Genomic DNA, 19,748 nt, shown 5'->3' with positions numbered 1-19,748 from the left:
TAACTAGTCGGTATTTTCAAATCCAGTTTTATAACTGGTCGGGATTTTCAAATCCAGTTTCTATAACTGGTCGGGATTTTTAAATGCAGTTTTACAACTGGTCGGGATTTTCAAATCCAGTTTTATAACTGATCGGGATTTTCAAATCCATTTTCTATAACTGGTCGGGATTTTCAAATCCATTTTCTATAACTGGTCGGGATTTTCAAATCTAGTTTTATAATTGGTCGGGATTTTCAAATCCAGTGTTATAACTGATCAGGATTTTCAAATTCAGTTTCTATAACTCGTCGGGATTTTCAAATCCAGTTTTATAACTGGTCAGGATTTTCAAATCAAGTTTTTATAACTGGTCGGGATTTTCAAATTTAGTTTCTATAACTGGTCAGGATTTTTAAATCCAGTTTCTATAACTGGTCGGGATTTTCAAATCCAGTTTTTATAACTGGTCGGGATTTTCAAATTCAGTGTTATAACTGGTCGGGATTTTCAAATCCAGTTTCTATAACTGGTTGGGATTTTGAAATCATGTTTCTATAACTGGTCGGGATTTTAAAATCCAGTTTCTATAACTAGTCGGGATTTTAAAATCCAGTTTCTATAACTGGTCGGGATTTTCAAATCCAGTTTCTATAACTGGTCGGGATTTTCAAATCCAGTTTCTATAACTGGTCAGGATTTTGAAATCTAGTGTCATAACTGGTCGGGATTTTCAAATCCATTTTCTATAACTGGTCGGGATTTTCAAATCTAGTTTTATAATTGGTCAGGATTTTCAAATCCAGTGTTATAACTGATCAGGATTTTCAAATTCAGTTTCTATAACTTGTCGGGATTTTCAAATCCAGTTTTATAACTGGTCGGGATTTTCAAATCCAGTTTTTATAACTGGTCGGGATTTTCAAATTCAGTTTTTATAATTGGTCAGGATATTCAAATCCAGTTTTTATAACTGGTCGGGATTTTCAAATCCAGTTTTTATAACTGGTCGGGATTTTCAAATTCAATGTTATAACTGGTCGGGATTTTCAAATCCAGTTTCTATAACTGGTCGGGATTTTGAAATCACGTTTCTATAACTGGTCGGGATTTTCAAATCCAGTTTTTAAAACTGGTCGGGATTTTCAAATCCGGTTTCTATAACTGGTCGGGATTTTCAAATCCAGTTTTATAACTGGTCAGGATTTTCAAATCTAGTTTCTATAACTGGTCGGGATTTTCAAATCTAGTTTCTATAACTGGTCGGATTTTCAAATCCAGTTTCTATAACTGGTCAGGATTTTCAAATCTAGTTTCTATAACTGGTCGGGATTTTCAAATCTAGTTTCTATAACTGGTCGGGAATTTCAAATCCAGTTTTCTATAACTGGTCGGGATTTTGAAATCACGTTTTTATAACTAGTCGGTATTTTCAAATCCAGTTTTATAACTGGTCGGGATTTTCAAATCCAGTTTCTATAACTGGTCGGGATTTTTAAATCCAGTTTTATAACTGGTCGGGATTTTCAAATCCAGTTTTATAACTGATCGGGATTTTCAAATCCATTTTCTATAACTGGTCGGGATTTTCAAATCTAGTTTTATAATTGGTCGGGATTTTCAAATCCAGTGTTATAACTGATCAGGATTTTCAAATTCAGTTTCTATAACTGGTCGGGATTTTCAAATCCAGTTTTGTAACTGGTCAGGATTTTCAAATCCAGTCTCTATAACTGGTCGGGATTTTCAAATCTAGTTTCTATAAATGGTCAGAATTTTCAAATCCAGTTTCTATAACTGGTCGGGATTTTCAAATCTAGTTTTTATAACTGGTCGGGATTTTAAAATCCAGTTTCTATAACTGGTCAGGATTTTCAAATCCAGTTTCTATAACTGGTCGGGATTTTGAAATCCAGTTTCTATAACTGGTCGGGATTTTCAAATCCAGTTTCTATAACTGGTCGGGATTTTCAAATCCAGTTTCTATAACTGGTCGGGATTTTGAAATCTACTGTCAAAACTGGTCGGGATTTTCAAATCCAGTTTTATAATTGGTCGGGATTTTCAAATCCAGTGTTATAACTGGTCGGGATTTTCAAATCCAATTTCTATAACTGGTCGGGATTTTGAAATCATGTTTCTATAACTGGTCGGGATTTTAAAATCCAGTTTCTATAACTGGTCGGGATTTTAAAATCCAGTTTCTATAACTGGTCGGGATTTTCAAATCCAGTTTCTATAACTGGTCGGGATTTTCAAATCCAGTTTCTATAACTGGTCGGGATTTTGAAATCTAGTGTCATAACTGGTCGGGATTTTCAAATCCATTTTCTATAACTGGTCGGGATTTTCAAATCTAGTTTTATAATTGGTCAGGATTTTCAAATCCAGTGTTATAACTGATCAGGATTTTCAAATTCAGTTTCTATAACTTGTCGGGATTTTCAAATCCAGTTTTATAACTGGTCGGGATTTTCAAATCCAGTTTTTATAACTGGTCGGGATTTTCAAATCCAGTTTTTATAATTGGTCAGGATATTCAAATCCAGTTTCTATAACTGGTCGGGATTTTCAAAATTCAATGTTATAACTGGTCGGGATTTTCAAATCCAGTTTCTATAACTGGTCGGGATTTTGAAATCACGTTTCTATAACTAGTCGGTATTTTCAAATCCAGTTTTATAACTGGTCGGGATTTTCAAATCCAGTTTCTATAACTGGTCGGGATTTTTAAATCCAGTTTTATAACTGGTCGGGATTTTCAAATCCAGTTTTATAACTGATCGGGATTTTCAAATCCATTTTCTATAACTGGTCGGGATTTTCAAATCTAGTTTTATAATTGGTCGGGATTTTCAAATCCAGTGTTATAACTAATCAGGATTTTCAAATTCAGTTTCTATAACTGGTCGGGATTTTCAAATCCAGTTTTGTAACTGGTCAGGATTTTCAAATCCAGTTTCTATAACTGGTCGGGATTTTCAAATCCAGTTTTTATAACTGGTCGGGATTTTCAAATTCAATGTTATAACTGGTCGGGATTTTCAAATCCAGTTTCTATAACTGGTCGGGATTTTGAAATCACGTTTCTATAACTGGTCGGGATTTTCAAATCCAGTTTTTATAACTGGTCGGGATTTTCAAATCCAGTTTCTATAACTGGTCGGGATTTTCAAATCCAGTTTTATAACTGGTCAGGATTTTCAAATCTAGTTTCTATAACTGGTCGGGATTTTCAAATCTAGTTTCTATAACTGGTCGGGATTTTCAAATCCAGTTTCTATAACTGGTCAGGATTTTCAAATCTAGTTTCTATAACTGGTCGGGATTTTCAAATCTAGTTTCAATAACTGGTCGAAAATTTCAAATGCAGTTTTCTATAACAGGTCGGGATTTTGAAATCACGTTTCTATAACTAGTCGGTATTTTCAAATCCAGTTTTATAACTGGTCGGGATTTTCAAATCCAGTTTCTATAACTGGTCGGGATTTTTAAATGCAGTTTTATAACTGGTCGGTATTTTCAAATCCAGTTTTATAACTGATCGGGATTTTCAAATCCATTTTCTATAACTGGTCGGGATTTTCAAATCCAGTGTTATAACTGATCAGGAATTTCAAATTCAGTTTCTATAACTGGTCGGGATTATCAAATCCAGTTTTGTAACTGGTCGGGATTTTCAAATCCAGTTTCTATAACTGGTCGGGATTTTCAAATCCATTTTCTATAACTGGTCGGGATTTTCAAATCTAGTTTTATAATTGGTCGGGATTTTCAAATCCAGTGTTATAACTGATCAAGATTTTCAAATTCAGTTTCTATAACTGGTCGGGATTTTCAAATCCAGTTTCTATAACTGTTCGGGATTTTGAAATCCAGTTTCTATAACTGGTCGGGATTTTCAAATCCAGTTTCTATAACTGGTCGGGATTTTCAAATCCAGTTTCTATAACTGGTCGGGATTTTGAAATCTAGTGTCATAACTGGTCGGGATTTTCAAATCTATTTTCTATAACTGGTCGTGATTTTCAAATCTAGTTTTATAATTGGTCGGGATTTTCAAATCCAGTGTTATAACTGATCAGGATTTTCAAATTCAGTTTCTATAACTGGTCGGGATTTTGAAATCACGTTTTATAACTAGTCGGTATTTTCAAATCCAGTTTTATAACTGGTCGGGATTTTCAAATCCAGTTTCTATAACTGGTCGGGATTTTTAAATCCAGTTTTATAACTGGTCGGGATTTTCAAATCCAGTTTTATAACTGGTCAGGATTTTCAAATCCATTTTCTATAACTGGTCGGGATTTTCAAATCTAGTTTTATAATTGGTCGGGATTTTCAAATCCAGTGTTATAACTGATCAGGATTTTCAAATTCAGTTTCTATAACTCGTCGGGATTTTCAAATCCAGTTTTATAACTGGTCGGGATTTTCAAATCCAGTTTTTATAACTGGTCGGGATTTTCAAATTCAGTTTCTATAACTGGTCAGGATTTTCAAATCCAGTTTCTATAACTGATCAGGATTTTCAAATCCAGTTTCTATAACTGGTCGGGATTTTCAAATCCAGGTTTTATAACTGGTCGGGATTTTCAAAACCATTTTCTATAACTGGTCGGAATTTTCAAATCTAGTTTTATAATTGGTCGGAATTTTCAAATCCAGTGTTATAAATGATCAGGATTTTCAAATTCAGTTTCTATAACTCGTCGGGATTTTCAAATCCAATTTTATAACTGGTCGGGATTTTCAAATCCAGTTTTTATAACTGGTCGGGATTTTCAAATTCAGTTTCTATAACTGGTCAGGATTTTCAAATCCAGTTTCTATAACTGGTCGGGATTTTCAAATCCAGTTTTTATAACTGGTCGGGATTTTCAAATTCAATGTTATAACTGGTCGGGATTTTCAAATCCAGTTTTTATAACTGGTCGGGATTTTCAAATTCAATGTTATAACTGGTCGGGATTTTCAAATCCAGTTTCTATAACTGGTCGGGATTTTGAAATCACGTTTCTATAACTCGTCGGGATTTTCAAATCCAGTTTTTATAACTGGTCGGGTTTTTCAAATCCAGTTTCTATAACTAGTCAGGATTTTCAAATCTAGTTTTATAACTTTTCGGGATTTTCAAATCTAGTTTTTATAACTGGTCGGGATTTTCAAATCTAGTTTCTATAACTGGTAGGGATTTTCAAATCCAGTTTCTATAACTGGTCGGGATTTTCAAATCTAGTTTTTATAACTGGTCGGGATTTTCAAATCCAGTTTCTATAACTGGTCAGGATTTTCAAATCCAGTTTCTATAACTGGTCGGGATTTTGAAATCCAGTTTCTATAACTGGTCGGGATTTTCAAATCCAGTTTCTATAACTGGTCGGGATTTTCAAATCCAGTTTCTATAACTGGTCGGGATTTTGAAATCTAGTGTCATAACTGGTCGGGATTTTCAAATCCAGTTTCTATAACTGGTCGGGATTTTGAAATCTAGTGTCATAACTGGTCGGGATTTTCAAATCCATTTTCTATAACTGGTCGGGATTTTCAAATCTAGTTTTATAATTGGTCGGGATTTTCAAATCCAGTGTTATAACTGATCAGGATTTTCAAATTCAGTTTCTATAACTGGTCGGGATTTTGAAATCACGTTTCTATAACTAGTCGGTATTTTCAAATCTAGTGTCATAACTGGTCGGGATTTTCAAATCCATTTTCTATAACTGGTCGGGATTTTCAAATCTAGTTTTATAATTGGTCGGGATTTTCAAATCCAGTGTTATAACTGATCAGGATTTTCAAATTCAGTTTCTATAACTGGTCGGGATTTTGAAATCACGTTTTATAACTAGTCGGTATTTTCAAATCCAGTTTTGTAACTGGTCGGGATTTTCAAATCCAGTTTCTATAACTGGTCGGGATTTTTAAATCCAGTTTTATAACTGGTCGGGATTTTCAAATCCAGTTTTATAACTGGTCAGGATTTTCAAATCCATTTTCTATAACTGGTCGGGATTTTCAAATCTAGTTTTATAATTGGTCGGGATTTTCAAATCCAGTGTTATAACTGATCAGGATTTTCAAATTCAGTTTCTATAACTCGTCGGGATTTTCAAATCCAGTTTTATAACTGGTCGGGATTTTCAAATCCAGTTTTTATAACTGGTCGGGATTTTCAAATTCAGTTTCTATAACTGGTCAGGATTTTCAAATCCAGTTTCTATAACTGATCAGGATTTTCAAATCCAGTTTCTATAAGTGGTCGGGATTTTCAAATCCAGGTTTTATAACTGGTCGGGATTTTCAAATCCATTTTCTATAACTGGTCGGAATTTTCAAATCTAGTTTTATAATTGGTCGGAACTTTCAAATCCAGTGTTATAACTGATCAGGATTTTCAAATTCAGTTTCTATAACTCGTCGGGATTTTCAAATCCAGTTTTATAACTGGTCGGGATTTTCAAATCCAGTTTTCATAACTGGTCGGGATTTTCAAATTCAGTTTTTATAATTGGTCAGGATATTCAAATCCAGTTTTTATAACTGGTCGGGATTTTCAAATCCAGTTTTTATAACTGGTCGGGATTTTCAAATTCAATGTTATAACTGGTCGGGATTTTCAAATCCAGTTTCTATAACTGGTCGGGATTTTGAAATCACGTTTCTATAACTGGTCGGGATTTTCAAATCCAGTTTTTAAAACTGGTCGGGATTTTCAAATCCGGTTTCTATAACTGGTCGGGATTTTCAAATCCAGTTTTATAACTGGTCAGGATTTTCAAATCTAGTTTCTATAACTGGTCGGGATTTTCAAATCTAGTTTCTATAACTGGTCGGATTTTCAAATCCAGTTTCTATAACTGGTCAGGATTTTCAAATCTAGTTTCTATAACTGGTCGGGATTTTCAAATCTAGTTTCTATAACTGGTCGGGAATTTCAAATCCAGTTTTCTATAACTGGTCGGGATTTTGAAATCACGTTTTTATAACTAGTCGGTATTTTCAAATCCAGTTTTATAACTGGTCGGGATTTTCAAATCCAGTTTCTATAACTGGTCGGGATTTTTAAATCCAGTTTTATAACTGGTCGGGATTTTCAAATCCAGTTTTATAACTGATCGGGATTTTCAAATCCATTTTCTATAACTGGTCGGGATTTTCAAATCTAGTTTTATAATTGGTCGGGATTTTCAAATCCAGTGTTATAACTGATCAGGATTTTCAAATTCAGTTTCTATAACTGGTCGGGATTTTCAAATCCAGTTTTGTAACTGGTCAGGATTTTCAAATCCAGTCTCTATAACTGGTCGGGATTTTCAAATCTAGTTTCTATAAATGGTCAGAATTTTCAAATCCAGTTTCTATAACTGGTCGGGATTTTCAAATCTAGTTTTTATAACTGGTCGGGATTTTAAAATCCAGTTTCTATAACTGGTCAGGATTTTCAAATCCAGTTTCTATAACTGGTCGGGATTTTGAAATCCAGTTTCTATAACTGGTCGGGATTTTCAAATCCAGTTTCTATAACTGGTCGGGATTTTCAAATCCAGTTTCTATAACTGGTCGGGATTTTGAAATCTACTGTCAAAACTGGTCGGGATTTTCAAATCCAGTTTTATAATTGGTCGGGATTTTCAAATCCAGTGTTATAACTGGTCGGGATTTTCAAATCCAATTTCTATAACTGGTCGGGATTTTGAAATCATGTTTCTATAACTGGTCGGGATTTTAAAATCCAGTTTCTATAACTGGTCGGGATTTTAAAATCCAGTTTCTATAACTGGTCGGGATTTTCAAATCCAGTTTCTATAACTGGTCGGGATTTTCAAATCCAGTTTCTATAACTGGTCGGGATTTTGAAATCTAGTGTCATAACTGGTCGGGATTTTCAAATCCATTTTCTATAACTGGTCGGGATTTTCAAATCTAGTTTTATAATTGGTCAGGATTTTCAAATCCAGTGTTATAACTGATCAGGATTTTCAAATTCAGTTTCTATAACTTGTCGGGATTTTCAAATCCAGTTTTATAACTGGTCGGGATTTTCAAATCCAGTTTTTATAACTGGTCGGGATTTTCAAATCCAGTTTTTATAATTGGCCAGGATATTCAAATCCAGTTTCTATAACTGGTCGGGATTTTCAAAATTCAATGTTATAACTGGTCGGGATTTTCAAATCCAGTTTCTATAACTGGTCGGGATTTTGAAATCACGTTTCTATAACTAGTCGGTATTTTCAAATCCAGTTTTATAACTGGTCGGGATTTTCAAATCCAGTTTCTATAACTGGTCGGGATTTTTAAATCCAGTTTTATAACTGGTCGGGATTTTCAAATCCAGTTTTATAACTGATCGGGATTTTCAAATCCATTTTCTATAACTGGTCGGGATTTTCAAATCTAGTTTTATAATTGGTCGGGATTTTCAAATCCAGTGTTATAACTAATCAGGATTTTCAAATTCAGTTTCTATAACTGGTCGGGATTTTCAAATCCAGTTTTGTAACTGGTCAGGATTTTCAAATCCAGTTTCTATAACTGGTCGGGATTTTCAAATCCAGTTTTTATAACTGGTCGGGATTTTCAAATTCAATGTTATAACTGGTCGGGATTTTCAAATCCAGTTTCTATAACTGGTCGGGATTTTGAAATCACGTTTCTATAACTGGTCGGGATTTTCAAATCCAGTTTTTATAACTGGTCGGGATTTTCAAATCCAGTTTCTATAACTGGTCGGGATTTTCAAATCCAGTTTTATAACTGGTCAGGATTTTCAAATCTAGTTTCTATAACTGGTCGGGATTTTCAAATCTAGTTTCTATAACTGGTCGGGATTTTCAAATCCAGTTTCTATAACTGGTCAGGATTTTCAAATCTAGTTTCTATAACTGGTCGGGATTTTCAAATCTAGTTTCAATAACTGGTCGAAAATTTCAAATGCAGTTTTCTATAACAGGTCGGGATTTTGAAATCACGTTTCTATAACTAGTCGGTATTTTCAAATCCAGTTTTATAACTGGTCGGGATTTTCAAATCCAGTTTCTATAACTGGTCGGGATTTTTAAATGCAGTTTTATAACTGGTCGGTATTTTCAAATCCAGTTTTATAACTGATCGGGATTTTCAAATCCATTTTCTATAACTGGTCGGGATTTTCAAATCCAGTGTTATAACTGATCAGGAATTTCAAATTCAGTTTCTATAACTGGTCGGGATTATCAAATCCAGTTTTGTAACTGGTCGGGATTTTCAAATCCAGTTTCTATAACTGGTCGGGATTTTCAAATCCATTTTCTATAACTGGTCGGGATTTTCAAATCTAGTTTTATAATTGGTCGGGATTTTCAAATCCAGTGTTATAACTGATCAAGATTTTCAAATTCAGTTTCTATAACTGGTCGGGATTTTCAAATCCAGTTTCTATAACTGTTCGGGATTTTGAAATCCAGTTTCTATAACTGGTCGGGATTTTCAAATCCAGTTTCTATAACTGGTCGGGATTTTCAAATCCAGTTTCTATAACTGGTCGGGATTTTGAAATCTAGTGTCATAACTGGTCGGGATTTTCAAATCTATTTTCTATAACTGGTCGTGATTTTCAAATCTAGTTTTATAATTGGTCGGGATTTTCAAATCCAGTGTTATAACTGATCAGGATTTTCAAATTCAGTTTCTATAACTGGTCGGGATTTTGAAATCACGTTTTATAACTAGTCGGTATTTTCAAATCCAGTTTTATAACTGGTCGGGATTTTCAAATCCAGTTTCTATAACTGGTCGGGATTTTTAAATCCAGTTTTATAACTGGTCGGGATTTTCAAATCCAGTTTTATAACTGGTCAGGATTTTCAAATCCATTTTCTATAACTGGTCGGGATTTTCAAATCTAGTTTTATAATTGGTCGGGATTTTCAAATCCAGTGTTATAACTGATCAGGATTTTCAAATTCAGTTTCTATAACTCGTCGGGATTTTCAAATCCAGTTTTATAACTGGTCGGGATTTTCAAATCCAGTTTTTATAACTGGTCGGGATTTTCAAATTCAGTTTCTATAACTGGTCAGGATTTTCAAATCCAGTTTCTATAACTGATCAGGATTTTCAAATCCAGTTTCTATAACTGGTCGGGATTTTCAAATCCAGGTTTTATAACTGGTCGGGATTTTCAAAACCATTTTCTATAACTGGTCGGAATTTTCAAATCTAGTTTTATAATTGGTCGGAATTTTCAAATCCAGTGTTATAAATGATCAGGATTTTCAAATTCAGTTTCTATAACTCGTCGGGATTTTCAAATCCAATTTTATAACTGGTCGGGATTTTCAAATCCAGTTTTTATAACTGGTCGGGATTTTCAAATTCAGTTTCTATAACTGGTCAGGATTTTCAAATCCAGTTTCTATAACTGGTCGGGATTTTCAAATCCAGTTTTTATAACTGGTCGGGATTTTCAAATTCAATGTTATAACTGGTCGGGATTTTCAAATCCAGTTTTTATAACTGGTCGGGATTTTCAAATTCAATGTTATAACTGGTCGGGATTTTCAAATCCAGTTTCTATAACTGGTCGGGATTTTGAAATCACGTTTCTATAACTCGTCGGGATTTTCAAATCCAGTTTTTATAACTGGTCGGGTTTTTCAAATCCAGTTTCTATAACTAGTCAGGATTTTCAAATCTAGTTTTATAACTTTTCGGGATTTTCAAATCTAGTTTTTATAACTGGTCGGGATTTTCAAATCTAGTTTCTATAACTGGTAGGGATTTTCAAATCCAGTTTCTATAACTGGTCGGGATTTTCAAATCTAGTTTTTATAACTGGTCGGGATTTTCAAATCCAGTTTCTATAACTGGTCAGGATTTTCAAATCCAGTTTCTATAACTGGTCGGGATTTTGAAATCCAGTTTCTATAACTGGTCGGGATTTTCAAATCCAGTTTCTATAACTGGTCGGGATTTTCAAATCCAGTTTCTATAACTGGTCGGGATTTTGAAATCTAGTGTCATAACTGGTCGGGATTTTCAAATCCAGTTTCTATAACTGGTCGGGATTTTGAAATCTAGTGTCATAACTGGTCGGGATTTTCAAATCCATTTTCTATAACTGGTCGGGATTTTCAAATCTAGTTTTATAATTGGTCGGGATTTTCAAATCCAGTGTTATAACTGATCAGGATTTTCAAATTCAGTTTCTATAACTGGTCGGGATTTTGAAATCACGTTTCTATAACTAGTCGGTATTTTCAAATCTAGTGTCATAACTGGTCGGGATTTTCAAATCCATTTTCTATAACTGGTCGGGATTTTCAAATCTAGTTTTATAATTGGTCGGGATTTTCAAATCCAGTGTTATAACTGATCAGGATTTTCAAATTCAGTTTCTATAACTGGTCGGGATTTTGAAATCACGTTTTATAACTAGTCGGTATTTTCAAATCCAGTTTTGTAACTGGTCGGGATTTTCAAATCCAGTTTCTATAACTGGTCGGGATTTTTAAATCCAGTTTTATAACTGGTCGGGATTTTCAAATCCAGTTTTATAACTGGTCAGGATTTTCAAATCCATTTTCTATAACTGGTCGGGATTTTCAAATCTAGTTTTATAATTGGTCGGGATTTTCAAATCCAGTGTTATAACTGATCAGGATTTTCAAATTCAGTTTCTATAACTCGTCGGGATTTTCAAATCCAGTTTTATAACTGGTCGGGATTTTCAAATCCAGTTTTTATAACTGGTCGGGATTTTCAAATTCAGTTTCTATAACTGGTCAGGATTTTCAAATCCAGTTTCTATAACTGATCAGGATTTTCAAATCCAGTTTCTATAAGTGGTCGGGATTTTCAAATCCAGGTTTTATAACTGGTCGGGATTTTCAAATCCATTTTCTATAACTGGTCGGAATTTTCAAATCTAGTTTTATAATTGGTCGGAACTTTCAAATCCAGTGTTATAAATGATCAGGATTTTCAAATTCAGTTTCTATAACTCGTCGGGATTTTCAAATCCAGTTTTATAACTGGTCGGGATTTTCAAATCCAGTTTTTATAACTGGTCGGGATTTTCAAATTCAGTTTCTATAACTGGTCAGGATTTTCAAATCCAGTTTCTATAACTGGTCGGGATTTTCAAATCCAGTTTTTATAACTGGTCGGGATTTTCAAATTCAATGTTATAACTGGTCGGGATTTTCAAATCCAGTTTCTATAACTGGTCGGAATTTTGAAATCACGTTTCTAAAACTCGTCGGGATTTTCAAATCCAGTTTTTATAACTGGTCGGGTTTTTCAAATCCAGTTTCTATAACTAGTCGGGATTTTCAAATCCAGTTTTATAACTGGTCGGGATTTTCAAATCTAGTTTCTATAACTGGTCGGGATTTTCAAATCTAGTTTCTATAACTGGTCGGGATTTTCAAATCCAGTTTCTATAACTGGTCGGGATTTTCAAATCTAGTTTTTATAACTGGTCGGGATTTTCAAATCCAGTTTTATAACTGGTCGGGATTTTCAAATCTAGTTTCTATAACTGGTCGGGATTTTCAAATCTAGTTTCTATAACTGGTCGGGATTTTCAAATCCAGTTTCTATAACTGGTCGGGATTTTTAAATCTAGTTTTTATAACTGGTCGGGATTTTCAAATCCAGTTTCTATAACTGGTCAGGATTTTCAAATCCAGTTTCTATAACTGGTCGGGATTTTGAAATCCAGTTTCTATAACTGGTCGGGATTTTCAAATCCAGTTTCTATAACTGGTCGGGATTTTGAAATCTAGTGTCATAACTGATCAGGATTTTCAAATTCAGTTTCTATAACTGGTCGGGATTTTGAAATCACGTTTCTATAACTAGTCGGTATTTTCAAATCCAGTTTTATAACTGGTCGGGATTTTCAAATCCATTTTCTATAACTGGTCGGGATTTTTAAATCCAGTTTTATAACTGGTCGGGATTTTCAAATCCAGTTTTATAACTGGTCAGGATTTTCAAATCCATTTTCTATAACTGGTCGGGATTTTCAAATCTAGTTTTATAATTGGTCGAGATTTTCAAATCCAGTGTTATAACTGATCAGGATTTTCAAATTCAGTTTCTATAACTCGTCGAGATTTTCAAATCCAGTTTTATAACTGGTCGGGATTTTCAAATCCAGTTTTTATAACTAGTCGGGATTTTCAAATTCAGTTTCTATAACTGGTCAGGATTTTCAAATCCAGTTTCTATAACTGGTCGGGATTTTCAAATCCAGTTTTTATAACTGGTCGGGATTTTCAAATTCAATGTTATAACTGGTCGGGATTTTCAAATCCAGTTTCTAAAACTGGTCGGGATTTTGAAATCACGTTTCTATAACTGGTCGGGATTTTCAAATCCAGTTTTTATAACTGGTCGGGATTTTCAAATTCAGTTTCTATAACTGGTCGGGATTTTCAAATCCAGTTTTATAACTGGTCAGGATTTTCAAATCTAGTTTCTATAACTGGTCGGGATTTTCAAATCTAGTTTCTATAACTGGTCGGGATTATCATATCCAGTTTCTATAACTGGTCGGGATTTTCAAATCTAGTTTTTATAAGTGGTCGGGATTTTCAAATCCAGTTTCTATAACTGGTCAGGATTTTCAAATCCAGTTTTTATAACTGGTCGGGATTTTCAAATCCAGTTTCTATAACTGGTCGGGATTTTCAAATCCAGTTTTATAACTGGTCAGGATTTTCAAATCTAGTTTCTATAACTGGTCGGGATTTTCAAATCTAGTTTCTATAACTTGTCGGGATTATCATATCCAGTTTCTATAACTGGTCGGGATTTTCAAATCTAGTTTTTATAACTGGTCGGGATTTTCAAATCCAGTTTCTATAACTGGTCAGGATTTTCAAATCCAGTTTCTATAAATGGTCGGGATTTTAAAATCCAGTTTCTATAACTGGTCGGGATTTTAAAATCCAGTTCATATAACTGGTCGGGATTTTCAAATCCAGTTTCTATAACTGGTCGGGATTTTCAAATCCAGTTTCTATAACTGGTCGGGATTTTGAAATCTAGTGTCATAAATGGTCGGGATTTTCAAATCCATTTTCTATAACTGTTCGGGATTTTCAAATCTAGTTTTATAATTGGTCAGGATTTTCAAATCCAGTGTTATAACTGATCAGGATTTTCAAATTCAGTTTCTATAACTCGTCGGGATTTTCAAATCCAGTTTTATAACTGGTCGGGATTTTCAAATCCAGTTTTTATAACTGGTCGGGATTTTCAAATTCAGTTTTTATAATTGGTCAGGATATTCAAATCCAGTTTCTATAACTGGTCGGGATTTTCAAATCCAGTTTTTATAACTGGTCGGGATTTTCAAATTCAATGTTATAACTGGTCGGGATTTTCAAATCCAGTTTCTATAACTGGTCGGAATTTTGAAATCACGTTTCTAAAACTCGTCGGGATTTTCAAATCCAGTTTTTATAACTGGTCGGGATTTTCAAATCTAATTTTATAATTGGTCGGAATTTTCAAATCCAGTGTTATAACTGATCAGGATTTTCAAATTCAGTTTCTATAACTCGTCGGGATTTTCAAATCCAGTTTTATAACTGGTCGGGATTTTCAAATCCAGTTTTTATAACTGGTCGGGATTTTCAAATTCAGTTTCTATAACTGGTCAGGATTTTCAAATCCAGTTTCTATAACTGGTCGGGATTTTCAAATCCAGTTTCTATAACTGGTCGGGATTTTCAAATCCAGTTTTATAACTGGTCAGGATTTTCAAATCTAGTTTCTATAACTGGTCGGGATTTTCAAATCTAGTTTCTATAACTTGTCGGGATTATCATATCCAGTTTTTATAACTGGTCGGGATTTTCAAATCTAGTTTTTATAACTGGTCGGGATTTTCAAATCCAGTTTCTATAACTGGTCAGGATTTTCAAATCCAGTTTATATAACTGGTCGGGATTTTAAAATCCAGTTTCTATAACTGGTCGGGATTTTAAAATCCAGTTCATATAACTGGTCGGGATTTTAAAATCCAGTTCATATAACTGGTCGGGATTTTCAAATCCAGTTTCTATAACTGGTCGGGATTTTCAAATCCAGTTTCTATAACTGGTCGGGATTTTGAAATCTAGTGTCATAAATGGTCGGGATTTTCAAATACATTTTCTATAACTGGTCGGGATTTTCAAATCTAGTTTTATAATTGGTCAGGATTTTCAAATCCAGTGTTATAACTGATCAGGATTTTCAAATTCAGTTTCTATAACTCGTCGGGATTTTCAAATCCAGTTTTATAACTGGTCGGGATTTTCAAATCCAGTTTTTATAACTAGTCGGGATTTTCAAATTCAGTTTTTATAATTGGTCAGGATATTCAAATCCAGTTTCTATAACTGGTCGGGATTTTCAAATCCAGTTTTTATAACTGGTCAGGATTTTCAAATTCAATGTTATAACTGGTCGGGATTTTCAAATCCAGTTTCTATAACTGGTCGGGATTTTGAAATCACGTTTCTATAACTAGTCGGTATTTTCAAATCCAGTTTTATAACTGGTCGGGATTTTCAAATCCAGTTTCTATAACTGGTCGGGATTTTTAAATCCAGTTTTATAACTGGTCGGGATTTTCAAATCCAGTTTTATAACTGATCGGGATTTTCAAATCCATTTTCTATAACTGGTCGGGATTTTCAAATCTAGTTTTATAATTGGTCGGGATTTTCAAATCCAGTGTTATAACTGATCAAGATTTTCAAATTCAGTTTCTATAACTGGTCGGGATTTTCAAATCCAGTTTTATAACTGGTCGGGATTTTCAAATCTAGTTTTATAACTGGTCGGGATTTTCAAATCCAGTGTTATAACTGATCAGGATTTTCAAATTCAGTTTCTATAACTGGTCGGGATTTTCAAATCCAGTTTTATAACTGGTCGAATTTTCAAATCCAGTTTTTATAACTGGTCGGGATTTTCAAATTCAGTTTCTATAACTGGTGAGGATTTTCAAATCCAGTTTCTATAACTGGTCGGGATTTTCAAATCCAGTTTTTATAACAGGTCGGGATTTTCAAATTCAGTGTTATAATTGGTCGGGATTTTCAAATTTAGTTTCTATAACTGGTCGGGATTTTGAAATCCAGTTTCTATAACTGGACGGGATTTTCAAATCCAGTTTTTAAAACTGGTCAGGATTTTCAAATCCAGTTTCTATAACTGGTCGGGATTTTCAAATCCAGTTTCTATAACTGGTCGGGATTTTGAAATCTAGTGTCAAAACTGGTCGGGATTTTCAAATCCAGTTTTATAATTGGTCGGGATTTTCAAATCCAGTTTTTATAACTGGTCGGGATTTTCAAATTCAATGTTATAACTGGTCGGGATTTTCAAATCCAGTTTCTATAACTGGTCGGGATTTTGAAATCACGTTTCTATAACTGGTCGGGATTTTCAAATCCAGTTTTTATAACTGGTCGGGATTTTCAAATCCAGTTTCTATAACTGGTCGGGATTTTCAAATCCAGTTTTATAACTGGTCAGGATTTTCAAATCTAGTTTCTATAACTGGTCGGGATTTTCAAATCTAGTTTCTATAACTGGTCGGGATTTTCAAATCCAGTTTCTATAACTGGTCAGGATTTTCAAATCTAGTTTCTATAACTGGTTGGGATTTTCAAATCTAGTTTCAATAACTGGTCGAAAATTTCAAATCCAGTTTTCTATAACAGGTCGGGATTTTGAAATCACGTTTCTATAACTAGTCGGTATTTTCAAATCCAGTTTTATAACTGGTCGGGATTTTCAAATCCAGTTTCTATAACTGGTCGGGATTTTTAAATGCAGTTTTATAACTGGTCGGGATTTTCAAATCCAGTTTTATAACTGATCGGGATTTTCAAATCCATTTTCTATAACTGGTCGGGATTTTCAAATCCAGTGTTATAACTGATCAGGATTTTCAAATTCAGTTTCTATAACTGGTCGGGATTATCAAATCCAGTTTTGTAACTGGTCGGGATTTTCAAATCCAGTTTCTATAACTGGTCGGGATTTTCAAATCTAGTTTCTATAACTGGTCGGGATTTTCAAATCCAGTTTCTATAACTGGTCGGGATTTTCAAATCTAGTTTTTATAACTGGTCAGGATTTTCAAATCCAGTTTCTATAACTGGTCAGGATTTTCAAATCCAGTTTCTATAACTGGTCGGGATTTTGAAATCCAGTTTCTATAACTGGTCGGGATTTTCAAATCCAGTTTCTATAACTGGTCGGGATTTTCAAATCCAGTTTCTATAACTGGTCGGGATTATGAAATCTAGTGTCATAACTGGTCGGGATTTTCAAATCCATTTTCTATAACTGGTCGGGATTTTCAAATCTAGTTTTATAATTGGTCGGGATTTTCAAATCCAGTGTTATAACTGATCAGGATTTTCAAATTCAGTTTCTATAACTGGTCGGGATTTTGAAATCACGTTTTATAACTAGTCGGTATTTTCAAATCCAGTTTTATAACTGGTCGGGATTTTCAAATCCAGTTTCTATAACTGGTCGGGATTTTTAAATCCAGTTTTATAACTGGTCGGGATTTTCAAATCCAGTTTTATAACTGGTCAGGATTTTCAAATCCATTTTCTATAACTGGTCGGGATTTTCAAATCTAGTTTTATAATTGGTCGGGATTTTCAAATCCAGTGTTATAACTGATCAGGATTTTCAAATTCAGTTTCTATAACTCGTCGGGATTTTCAAATCCAGTTTTATAACTGGTCGGGATTTTCAAATCCAGTTTTTATAACTGGTCGGGATTTTGAAATTCAGTTTCTATAACTGGTCAGGATTTTCAAATCCAGTTTTTATAACTGATCAGGATTTTCAAATCCAGTTTCTATAACTGGTCGGGATTTTCAAATCCAGGTTTTATAACTGGTCGGGATTTTCAAATCCATTTTCTATAACTGGTCGGAATTTTCAAATCTAGTTTTATAATTGGTCGGAATTTTCAAATCCAGTGTTATAAATGATCAGGATTTTCAAATTCAGTTTCTATAACTCGTCGGGATTTTCAAATCCAATTTTATAACTGGTCGGGATTTTCAAATCCAGTTTTTATAACTGGTCGGGATTTTCAAATTCAGTTTCTATAACTGGTCAGGATTTTCAAATCCAGTTTCTATAACTGGTCGGGATTTTCAAATCCAGTTTTTATAACTGGTCGGGATTTTCAAATTCAATGTTATAACTGGTCGGGATTTTCAAATCCAGTTTCTATAACTGGTCGGGATTTTGAAATCACGTTTCTATAACTCGTCGGGATTTTCAAATCCAGTTTTTATAACTGGTCGGGTTTTTCAAATCCAGTTTCTATAACTAGTCAGGATTTTCAAATCTAGTTTTATAACTTTTCGGGATTTTCAAATCTAGTTTTTATAACTGGTCGGGATTTTCAAATCTAGTTTCTATAACTGGTAGGGATTTTCAAATCCAGTTTCTATAACTGGTCGGGATTTTCAAATCTAGTTTTTATAACTGGTCGGGATTTTCAAATCCAGTTTTTATAACTGGTCGGGATTTTCAAATTCAGTTTCTATAACTGGTCAGGATTTTCAAATCCAGTTTCTATAACTGGTCGGGATTTTCAAATCCAGTTTCTATAACTGGTCGGGATTTTCAAATCCAGTTTTATAACTGGTCAGGATTTTCAAATCTAGTTTCTATAACTGGTCGGGATTTTCAAATCTAGTTTCTATAACTTGTCGGGATTATCATATCCAGTTTCTATAACTGGTCGGGATTTTCAAATCTAGTTTTTATAACTGGTCGGGATTTTCAAATCCAGTTTCTATAACTGGTCAGGATTTTCAAATCCAGTTTCTATAACTGGTCGGGATTTTAAAATCCAGTTTCTATAACTGGTCGGGATTTTAAAATCTAGTTCATATAACTGGTCGGGATTTTCAAATCCAGTTTCTATAACTGGTCGGGATTTTCAAATCCAGTTTCTATAACTGGTCGGGATTTTGAAATCTAGAGTCATAAATGGTCGGGATTTTCAAATACATTTTCTATAACTGGTCGGGATTTTCAAATCTAGTTTTATAATTGGTCAGGATTTTCAAATCCAGTGTTATAACTGATCAGGATTTTCAAATTCAGTTTCTATAACTCGTCGGGATTTTCAAATCCAGTTTTATAACTGGTCGGGATTTTCAAATCCAGTTTTTATAACTGGTCGGGATTTTCAAATTCAGTTTTTATAATTGGTCAGGATATTCAAATCCAGTTTCTATAACTGGTCGGGATTTTCAAATCCAGTTTTTATAACTGGTCAGGATTTTCAAATTCAATGTTATAACTGGTCGGGATTTTCAAATCCAGTTTCTATAACTGGTCGGGATTTTGAAATCACGTTTCTATAACTAGTCGGTATTTTCAAATCCAGTTTTATAACTGGTCGGGATTTTCAAATCCAGTTTCTATAACTGGTCGGGATTTTTAAATCCAGTTTTATAACTGGTCGGGATTTTCAAATCCAGTTTTATAACTGATCGGGATTTTCAAATCCATTTTCTATAACTGGTCGGGATTTTCAAATCTAGTTTTATAATTGGTCGGGATTTTCAAATCCAGTGCTATAACTAATCAGGATTTTCAAATTCAGTTTCTATAACTGGTCGGGATTTTCAAATCCAGTTTTGTAACTGGTCAGGATTTTCAAATCCAGTTTCTATAACTGGTCAGGATTTTCAAATCCAGTTTCTATAACTGGTCGGGATTTTCAA

Source organism: Nuphar pumila, chromosome 10 (genome assembly GCF_984573655.1).
Source record: "Nuphar pumila chromosome 10, dmNupPumi1.hap1.1, whole genome shotgun sequence".
Taxonomy (NCBI): domain Eukaryota; kingdom Viridiplantae; phylum Streptophyta; class Magnoliopsida; order Nymphaeales; family Nymphaeaceae; genus Nuphar; species Nuphar pumila.
The sequence above is the reverse complement of the archived record's forward strand: the minus strand, read 5'-3'. Positions refer to the sequence as shown.